Source organism: Pocillopora verrucosa, chromosome 14 (assembly GCF_036669915.1).
Source record: "Pocillopora verrucosa isolate sample1 chromosome 14, ASM3666991v2, whole genome shotgun sequence".
Classification (NCBI taxonomy): domain Eukaryota; kingdom Metazoa; phylum Cnidaria; class Anthozoa; order Scleractinia; family Pocilloporidae; genus Pocillopora; species Pocillopora verrucosa.
In genome coordinates, this window is record NC_089325.1 from 2,441,370 (window position 1) to 2,450,403 (window position 9,034).

Consider the following 9,034-nt stretch of genomic DNA (forward strand, 5'->3'; position numbering starts at 1 on the left):
ACCTCTGCGATACCGGTGCAGCGCTCTACCAATTGAGCTAACAAGCCAACTGGGAGCTGGTAAATGAATTGGGTACAAATAAACATCCGAGTGAATGAAGATTTTAGATATATGAAAATTCACATATTTGCACTGCGGTGGAAAGATGAAATTAGAAGATCCTCGCAGCTAAGAACACTACTGAAACTAGTAGTTGTAAGTAGGACCTGAAAAAAATTTCAGGCCCGTACGGGATTTGAACCCATGACCTCTGCGATACCGGTGCAGCGCTCTACCAATTGAGCTAACAAGCCAACTGGGAGCTGGTCAATGAATTGGGTACAAATAAACATCCGAGTGAATGAAGATTTTAGATATATGAAAATTCACATATTTGCACTGCGGTGGAAAGATGAAATTAGAAGATCCTCGCAGCTAAGAACACTACTGAAACTAGTAGTTGTAAGTAGGACCTGAAAAAAATTTCAGGCCCGTACGGGATTTGAACCCATGACCTCTGCGATACCGGTGCAGCGCTCTACCAATTGAGCTAACAAGCCAACTGGGAGCTGGTACAACTGGGAGCTGGTACAGCTCCCAGTTGGCTTGTTAGCTCAATTGGTAGAGCGCTGCACCGGTATCGCAGAGGTCATGGGTTCAAATCCCGTACGGGCCTGAAATTTTTTTTTCAGGTCCTACTTACAACTACTAGTTTCAGTAGTGTTCTTAGCTGCGAGGATCTTCTAATTTCACCTTTCCACCGCAGTGCAAATATGTGAATTTTCATATATCTAAAATCTTCATTCACTCGGATGTTTATTTGTACCCAATTCATTGACCAGCTCCCAGTTGGCTTGTTAGCTCAATTGGTAGAGCGCTGCACCGGTATCGCAGAGGTCATGGGTTCAAATCCCGTACGGGCCTGAAATTTTTTTCAGGTCCTACTTACAACTACTAGTTTCAGTAGTGTTCTTAGCTGCGAGGATCTTCTAATTTCATCTTTCCACCGCAGTGCAAATATGTGAATTTTCATATATCTAAAATCTTCATTCACTCGGATGTTTATTTGTACCCAATTCATTTACCAGCTCCCAGTTGGCTTGTTAGCTCAATTGGTAGAGCGCTGCACCGGTATCGCAGAGGTCATGGGTTCAAATCCCGTACGGGCCTGAAATTTTTTTTCAGGTCCTACTTACAACTACTAGTTTCAGTAGTGTTCTTAGCTGCGAGGATCTTCTAATTTCATCTTTCCACCGCAGTGCAAATATGTGAATTTTCATATATCTAAAATCTTCATTCACTCGGATGTTTATTTGTACCCAATTCATTTACCAGCTCCCAGTTGGCTTGTTAGCTCAATTGGTAGAGCGCTGCACCGGTATCGCAGAGGTCATGGGTTCAAATCCCGTACGGGCCTGAAATTTTTTTTTCAGGTCCTACTTACAACTACTAGTTTCAGTAGTGTTCTTAGCTGCGAGGATCTTCTAATTTCATCTTTCCACCGCAGTGCAAATATGTGAATTTTCATATATCTAAAATCTTCATTCACTCGGATGTTTATTTGTACCCAATTCATTGACCAGCTCCCAGTTGGCTTGTTAGCTCAATTGGTAGAGCGCTGCACCGGTATCGCAGAGGTCATGGGTTCAAATCCCGTAAGGGCCTGAAATTTTTTTTTCAGGTCCTACTTACAACTACTAGTTTCAGTAGTGTTCTTAGCTGTGAGGATCTTCTAATTTCATCTTTCCACCGCAGTGCAAATATGTGAATTTTCATATATCTAAAATCTTCATTCACTCGGATGTTTATTTGTACCCAATTCATTTACCAGCTCCCAGTTGGCTTGTTAGCTCAATTGGTAGAGCGCTGCACCGGTATCGCAGAGGTCATGGGTTCAAATCCCGTACGGGCCTGAAATTTTTTTCAGGTCCTACTTACAACTACTAGTTTCAGTAGTGTTCTTAGCTGCGAGGATCTTCTAATTTCATCTTTCCACCGCAGTGCAAATATGTGAATTTTCATATATCTAAAATCTTCATTCACTCGGATGTTTATTTGTACCCAATTCATTTACCAGCTCCCAGTTGGCTTGTTAGCTCAATTGGTAGAGCGCTGCACCGGTATCGCAGAGGTCATGGGTTCAAATCCCGTACGGGCCTGAAATTTTTTTTCAGGTCCTACTTACAACTACTAGTTTCAGTAGTGTTCTTAGCTGCGAGGATCTTCTAATTTCACCTTTCCACCGCAGTGCAAATATGTGAATTTTCATATATCTAAAATCTTCATTCACTCGGATGTTTATTTGTACCCAATTCATTGACCAGCTCCCAGTTGGCTTGTTAGCTCAATTGGTAGAGCGCTGCACCGGTATCGCAGAGGTCATGGGTTCAAATCCCGTACGGGCCTGAAATTTTTTTTTCAGGTCCTACTTACAACTACTAGTTTCAGTAGTGTTCTTAGCTGCGAGGATCTTCTAATTTCATCTTTCCACCGCAGTGCAAATATGTGAATTTTCATATATCTAAAATCTTCATTCACTCGGATGTTTATTTGTACCCAATTCATTGACCAGCTCCCAGTTGGCTTGTTAGCTCAATTGGTAGAGCGCTGCACCGGTATCGCAGAGGTCATGGGTTCAAATCCCGTACGGGCCTGAAATTTTTTTCAGGTCCTACTTACAACTACTAGTTTCAGTAGTGTTCTTAGCTGCGAGGATCTTCTAATTTCATCTTTCCACCGCAGTGCAAATATGTGAATTTTCATATATCTAAAATCTTCATTCACTCGGATGTTTATTTGTACCCAATTCATTTACCAGCTCCCAGTTGGCTTGTTAGCTCAATTGGTAGAGCGCTGCACCGGTATCGCAGAGGTCATGGGTTCAAATCCCGTACGGGCCTGAAATTTTTTTTCAGGTCCTACTTACAACTACTAGTTTCAGTAGTGTTCTTAGCTGCGAGGATCTTCTAATTTCACCTTTCCACCGCAGTGCAAATATGTGAATTTTCATATATCTAAAATCTTCATTCACTCGGATGTTTATTTGTACCCAATTCATTGACCAGCTCCCAGTTGGCTTGTTAGCTCAATTGGTAGAGCGCTGCACCGGTATCGCAGAGGTCATGGGTTCAAATCCCGTACGGGCCTGAAATTTTTTTTTCAGGTCCTACTTACAACTACTAGTTTCAGTAGTGTTCTTAGCTGCGAGGATCTTCTAATTTCATCTTTCCACCGCAGTGCAAATATGTGAATTTTCATATATCTAAAATCTTCATTCACTCGGATGTTTATTTGTACCCAATTCATTGACCAGCTCCCAGTTGGCTTGTTAGCTCAATTGGTAGAGCGCTGCACCGGTATCGCAGAGGTCATGGGTTCAAATCCCGTACGGGCCTGAAATTTTTTTCAGGTCCTACTTACAACTACTAGTTTCAGTAGTGTTCTTAGCTGCGAGGATCTTCTAATTTCATGTACAGTCATGTTAGAGTTACGCTATTTTCCAATAAGTTATAAGCATATCCAAATTAAAATATTCAATTGTTAACCAGAAACCGAAATGTAGATATTCTCAATTGTCCAAGCAAAAATTTGCCAGACTTAATTCAGCTAACTCAGTGGCGGAATGCACCAAAAGAATTGACTAACTCGAGACAACACCTTGAAGGCAAAAGTAAGCAAACTGTTGATGCTAAATGATGGAACTACCAGATAATGAAATATGGTATATGCATCAAACAAAGGGAAATGTAGATTACTTATTTGCATGCCTTACAAAGCATTTTTAGATCACAAAGGTACTGCCTTCTAAACGTTATAAAAATACACTGAAAGTAACAACCTGTACCTAAGTACGCACACTCACAAGGATCACGTACGAAAAGCCACAGCGGAGAATTGACTGCTGATAGTTGTAAGGTGTGAGATAGAGTATGGCAGGCCGTTTGTTGCAATATTCAATAATTCTTTCATTCAACCATTCAACTGCAATTCAACCGTTCAATTCAACCCCAATTCAACCATTCAACACCCCCATTCAACCATTCAACACCCCCATTCAACCATTCAACCCTGATTCAACTATTCAACCCCAATTCAACTATTTAATCCCAATTCAATCATTCAATCCCGCAATCAACCATTCAATCCCGCATTCAGACCCGATGGTTGCAGGATTGAGTAACCTGGCACAATTACATGAAAGACGTCCTAAGACGTCTGTTATGTTAACTTGGAAATAGCAGTATTTTTGGGGTCAACTCGAGTCATACTCTCTCTTATTCGCCTGCGCTGTACCCGTGGTCCAAGTGACTTTTTATACCCTGCAATGTACCCTTGACCTGATGTTGCACCATGATTAGAAATATGGTTTCTAACTAATTCATCAAGTTCTTGGTCAGTTATATTGCTAAACTCTCTCACCTCTTGTAGTCCGAATTTTTCCACTCTTCTTGGTACAGTCCATCTCGACACACCCAATATTTTAGCAATTTTGCCCCAGGTGAAACCGAATCCACGAAGTCCCTCAAGTGTTTCAGAAGATATATTGTACGATGGCCTCCCGGGTGAAGAAATATTTGCTTGTCTGTTTGAGCCCAAGTTAGCGACAGTTGTTGTGGTAATGGAAGCTAGAGACAATAAATGGTTCCAGACTTGTAAAATATCATCAAAAGCGGACGTAATTTTTTGCAACTGTGTTTTCTCGCTATCTTCAGACTGGAAACAATCTTCCAGCTTTCTTAACAAGGAGATTGTTTTGTCAAGTGTTACGGCATGCTCTTCCAATGGTTCCACCTCGAAAGGAATCTTACTCAACTGAGTCGTTTTGTCTAGGATGTGGTTTAAAAATTTAGGTATTTCAGTAACTCAAATTGCTGTGCATCTGCCGCCATCTTGCTTTCTATGATAACTTAGGTTTCAGGCTCCATCTCAGCTGTCTTTCGTACCAGGTTACCCAGTCCGCTAGTTGAATGGTTGAATGCGGGATTGAATGGTTGAATGCGGGATTGAATGGTTGAATGCGGGATTGAATGATTGAATTGGGATGAAATAGTTGAATTAGGGTTGAATAGTTGAATTAGGGTTGAATAGTTGAATAGATTCTTGAATGGTTGAATGGGGGTGTTGAATGGTTGAATTGGGGTTGAATTGAACGGTTGAATTGCAGTTGAATGATTGAATGAAAGAATTATTGAATATTGCTACAAACGGCCTGCCATAAACCGGTCAGAAAAGAGAGAATAATTTTGCGCGCTCCTCTTGAGACTACAATCGGTCAAGCCAGCGGATTCTCTTCGCTAAAAGTTCACGTGGTCATGCCCGTGATCGGAAACAAAGAAAACTCCTTTTGGCGCTCATCTTTGAATGAACTTTTCATCGGTTAAGCGGAATCAAAAGAAGGGACAATTAACAGTTGACATATTGACTGGTTCAAACAACGATCGAGTGGCCATTTATAAAGCTAGGATTTTGAAAGTTTGTGGTGAGTACAAATTGCAATATTTGTTACGGGATCAAAATCTTACCAAAGAATAGATATAATGGCTTGAAGTGCTGATGCAACAACATTGCATGGTATTATCACTAAAAAGCTTCAAGGTTTGAATATTCCCTTAAAAAACCTAAGGGGTCTTGCCACTGATGGGGCAAGTGTAATGACTGGTAAAACCAGAGGCCTAGCAGCATTACTGAAGAAGGATGTCATCAGCTTAGTGGCAGTTCACTGTGTATGCCACAGGTTAGCTCTGGCCTGCACGAATACCAACGAGGAACTAGCAGTGATAAAGGAGTTGGAGACGGAGGTGACACAACTGTGGAAAATCTTTGACACCTCCCCAAAGAAGCTTGCAGCATACCTAAAAGTACGAGAGGAGATGAAACAACTTACACTTGGGGCGAAGGCAAACAAGAGAATTGGCGAGCGGTTAAAGAAGGCCTGCAAAACACGGTGGTTATCTTTTGACAATGCCATAGCAGCAGTATGTTCACACCTATCATCCATCCTCCAAACACTGCGCCAGTTGAAGGCAGACCCATCTTGCTATGGTCACCTGAAGAAGCTTATGAAAGTAAAGAAAATAGGCGCCATTTACATTGTTTGTGAAGTTCTTCCTATACTAAGTGACCTTAGCAGAGTGTTTCAACATGGCACAATCAACTTTGCACACATCAAACCATCAATCACCGTTTGCAAGGAGAAACTTGCCGCACTTGTTGAGAGTAAATCTCCAATAAAGAAGCTGCAAGACGATTTAGCTGAAGGAGGAACCTTGGCTGTCACTGAAATCAAATTCTCAAGCAAAGACATCGAGTATCTCAAGAATCTCTTAAAGAACTATGTCAATGGGCTTTTTAGGACAGCAATGCAAGTGTTTAACAAAACAGCCATTCCCTGGTGAAAAACCTCACAGGATCTTTGAGGATCTTCAAGGATTGACAAAGACCTGCCAAAGATCCTTAAGGACAAGGATCTTTAAAAGATCTTTAAAGGATCTGTAAAAGATCCTCAAAGATCTTTGTAAGCAACAACGTTTGTTACGATCCTCAAGGATTTGATAAAGATCCTCAAAGGATATTACAAAGATCCTCATAAGGATCCTCGCAAAGTTCTTTTCAAGGATCCTTCAAGATCCTCGAGGATTTACCAAGGATCTTTTAAAGACCCTCAAAAGATCCTTTCAAGGATCCTTTCAAGATCTTTGTAAGGATCCTTAAGGATTTAATCAGGATCTTGCAAGGATCCTAGTCAAGATCTTTGCAGGATCTTTTTGAGGATCTTTCAAGATCCACAAGGATTTAATGAGGATCTTTTAAAGACCTTCCAAAGATCCTTTCAAGGATCCTATTAAGATCTTTGCAAGGATCCTTAAGGATTTGATCAGGATCTTACAAGGATCCTACTCAAGATCTTTGGAAGACCTTTTCAAGGATCCTTCAAGATCCTCAAGGATTTAATGAGGATCTTTTAAAGACCTACAAAAGATCCTTTCAAGGATCCTGTAAAGATCTTTGCCAGGATCCTTAGGAATTTGATCAGGATCTTACAAGGATCCTTAAGTCAAGATCTTTGCAGGATCTTTTCAAGGATCCTTCAGGATCCTCAAGGATTTAATGAGGATCTTTTAAAGACCTTCAAAAGAACCTTTCAGGGATCCTGCTAAGATCTTTGCTAAGATCCTTAAGAATTTGATCAGGAGTTACAAGGATCCTAGTCAAGATCTTTGCACGATCAGTGTTCTACAATCCTTCAAGATCCTCAAGGAATTGAAAAGGATTTTCCAAATATCTTTAAAAGATTCATTTCATGATTTTGTACAGCTCTTTGTAAGGATCCTTTTTGAATTTGATGTGGATCTCAAAGGCAACTTTGTCAAGATCTCTACCACATCTCTGCATTATGAATTAGGTTACTTTGAAATCCTCAAGTAATTTCAAACATCTCAAAATTGTAAATTGAGGGCTCACTGTTTTATAATTTAAACACAACAAGGAATTTTCGCAGAAAATTATTGTGCAATAAGTGTAATGAAGGTTACCGCATAGCAACGCCATGCTCGAGGCTTTCGGGAAACTTTGTGACTACTTACATGACAACAAATAGGGTTTTGCATTATGGGATAGGAATTATAACTCGCCGAGATTTTTAACGGTCGCATAAAAACATAAGAAGCTCGTTGTTACGGCAAATATCATCGACAATGGTCGGAACTAAAGGGAAAATGTACACAGAAATAAAAGTAAAGGAAAGGCGTTTTCTGAAGTTCAGAAACAAGCGAAAAGAGAGACAGAAACAACCGAAATCGTCAATCAAATTCCAAGCAGGTATTGCGATTGCTCAGACTCTGAGGCTGAATGAAAAGAATTCATTGGTACTTCTGGAAAAAAAATGAAGATGCCATCCTCGCCTAATGATTCTTGCTCTGAGCTCTTGGAGAGTGAGGATGCAAATGATGTGTTACAGGGACAAGGATACAGGCTTATCGATCTAGAGAGATTCTCCTCGACGCTCACTGAAGGACATGTTTCTGAAGAAGGTGTGAATTTACTTGGTTCTGTGTAACCAACTTAAAAAGCTCTTTTAGAGGTTGTCATATGAATTCCCGAAAACACTTATTTTGTACCTCAGGATGTATTAGTCTAATTAATCTGAAGTTTTCAGAGCTGTATCCTCTACTGAGTTGAGTTGGATAAGCTGACAGTTTCTCTATAAGCTGAATTTTAAGTAAGATATTGTGGAATAACTCACCTAATAATCTCGGTGAACTTTGAACGGGCACTGTGCCCATAATATAAACGACTCCAAAAGTTCCTCAGCTCATCCAAAAGAACGACCCTAGTACTTTGTTTTGACACTAAAAACACTTGATTTCATGCAGGACTTTAGGACTAATTAGTTGACGGTCATGGCGGCTGCTCTGCGTTTACGTTCCGCCGTTTGCTCCACTGTAGTGTATCTTTTGGTTAGTTTGATAGTCTGTAAACTGGCCGAATGTCCACAGAAACGATCCAGAGATGAAAGATTATCTAAACTGACGGCAGCAAAGACTGTGAACACAGTACACATCAAAGCAGTGAAACCACTTGGCGATGAGCAAGTCAGCAAGAAGGCTCGTTCGCAAACAACGGGAAGTGTCAAACTTATCAATGCGATGAAATTATTGAATATGGCACTAGCTGCAAACCTAATTCTCCTGTCTAACGACGTTTCACTAAATCCTGGACCAATACAGCCCTCGCCATCCAAGATGAAAGGTCTTCGCTTATTTCATCTCAACATTTGCAGCCTACGCAATCAAACGGACGAACTCAGACTTTTCTGCGACGAGCACAAACCGCACATCGTGACAATAAACGAGACTTGGCTTAATGACTCGTTCACCGACGCGGAAATAACTCTTCCTGGCTACAATGTTATGCGAAAAGACAGAGACGAAAATGGTGGTGGCGTTGCGGTATACATAGCAGAGCAACTAAATTACAGTCAGCTTGACGAAAGTGCAATCCAAACACAGAACGACAACTTTGAATCAATTTGGTTTGAAGTATGCCAGCCAAAATC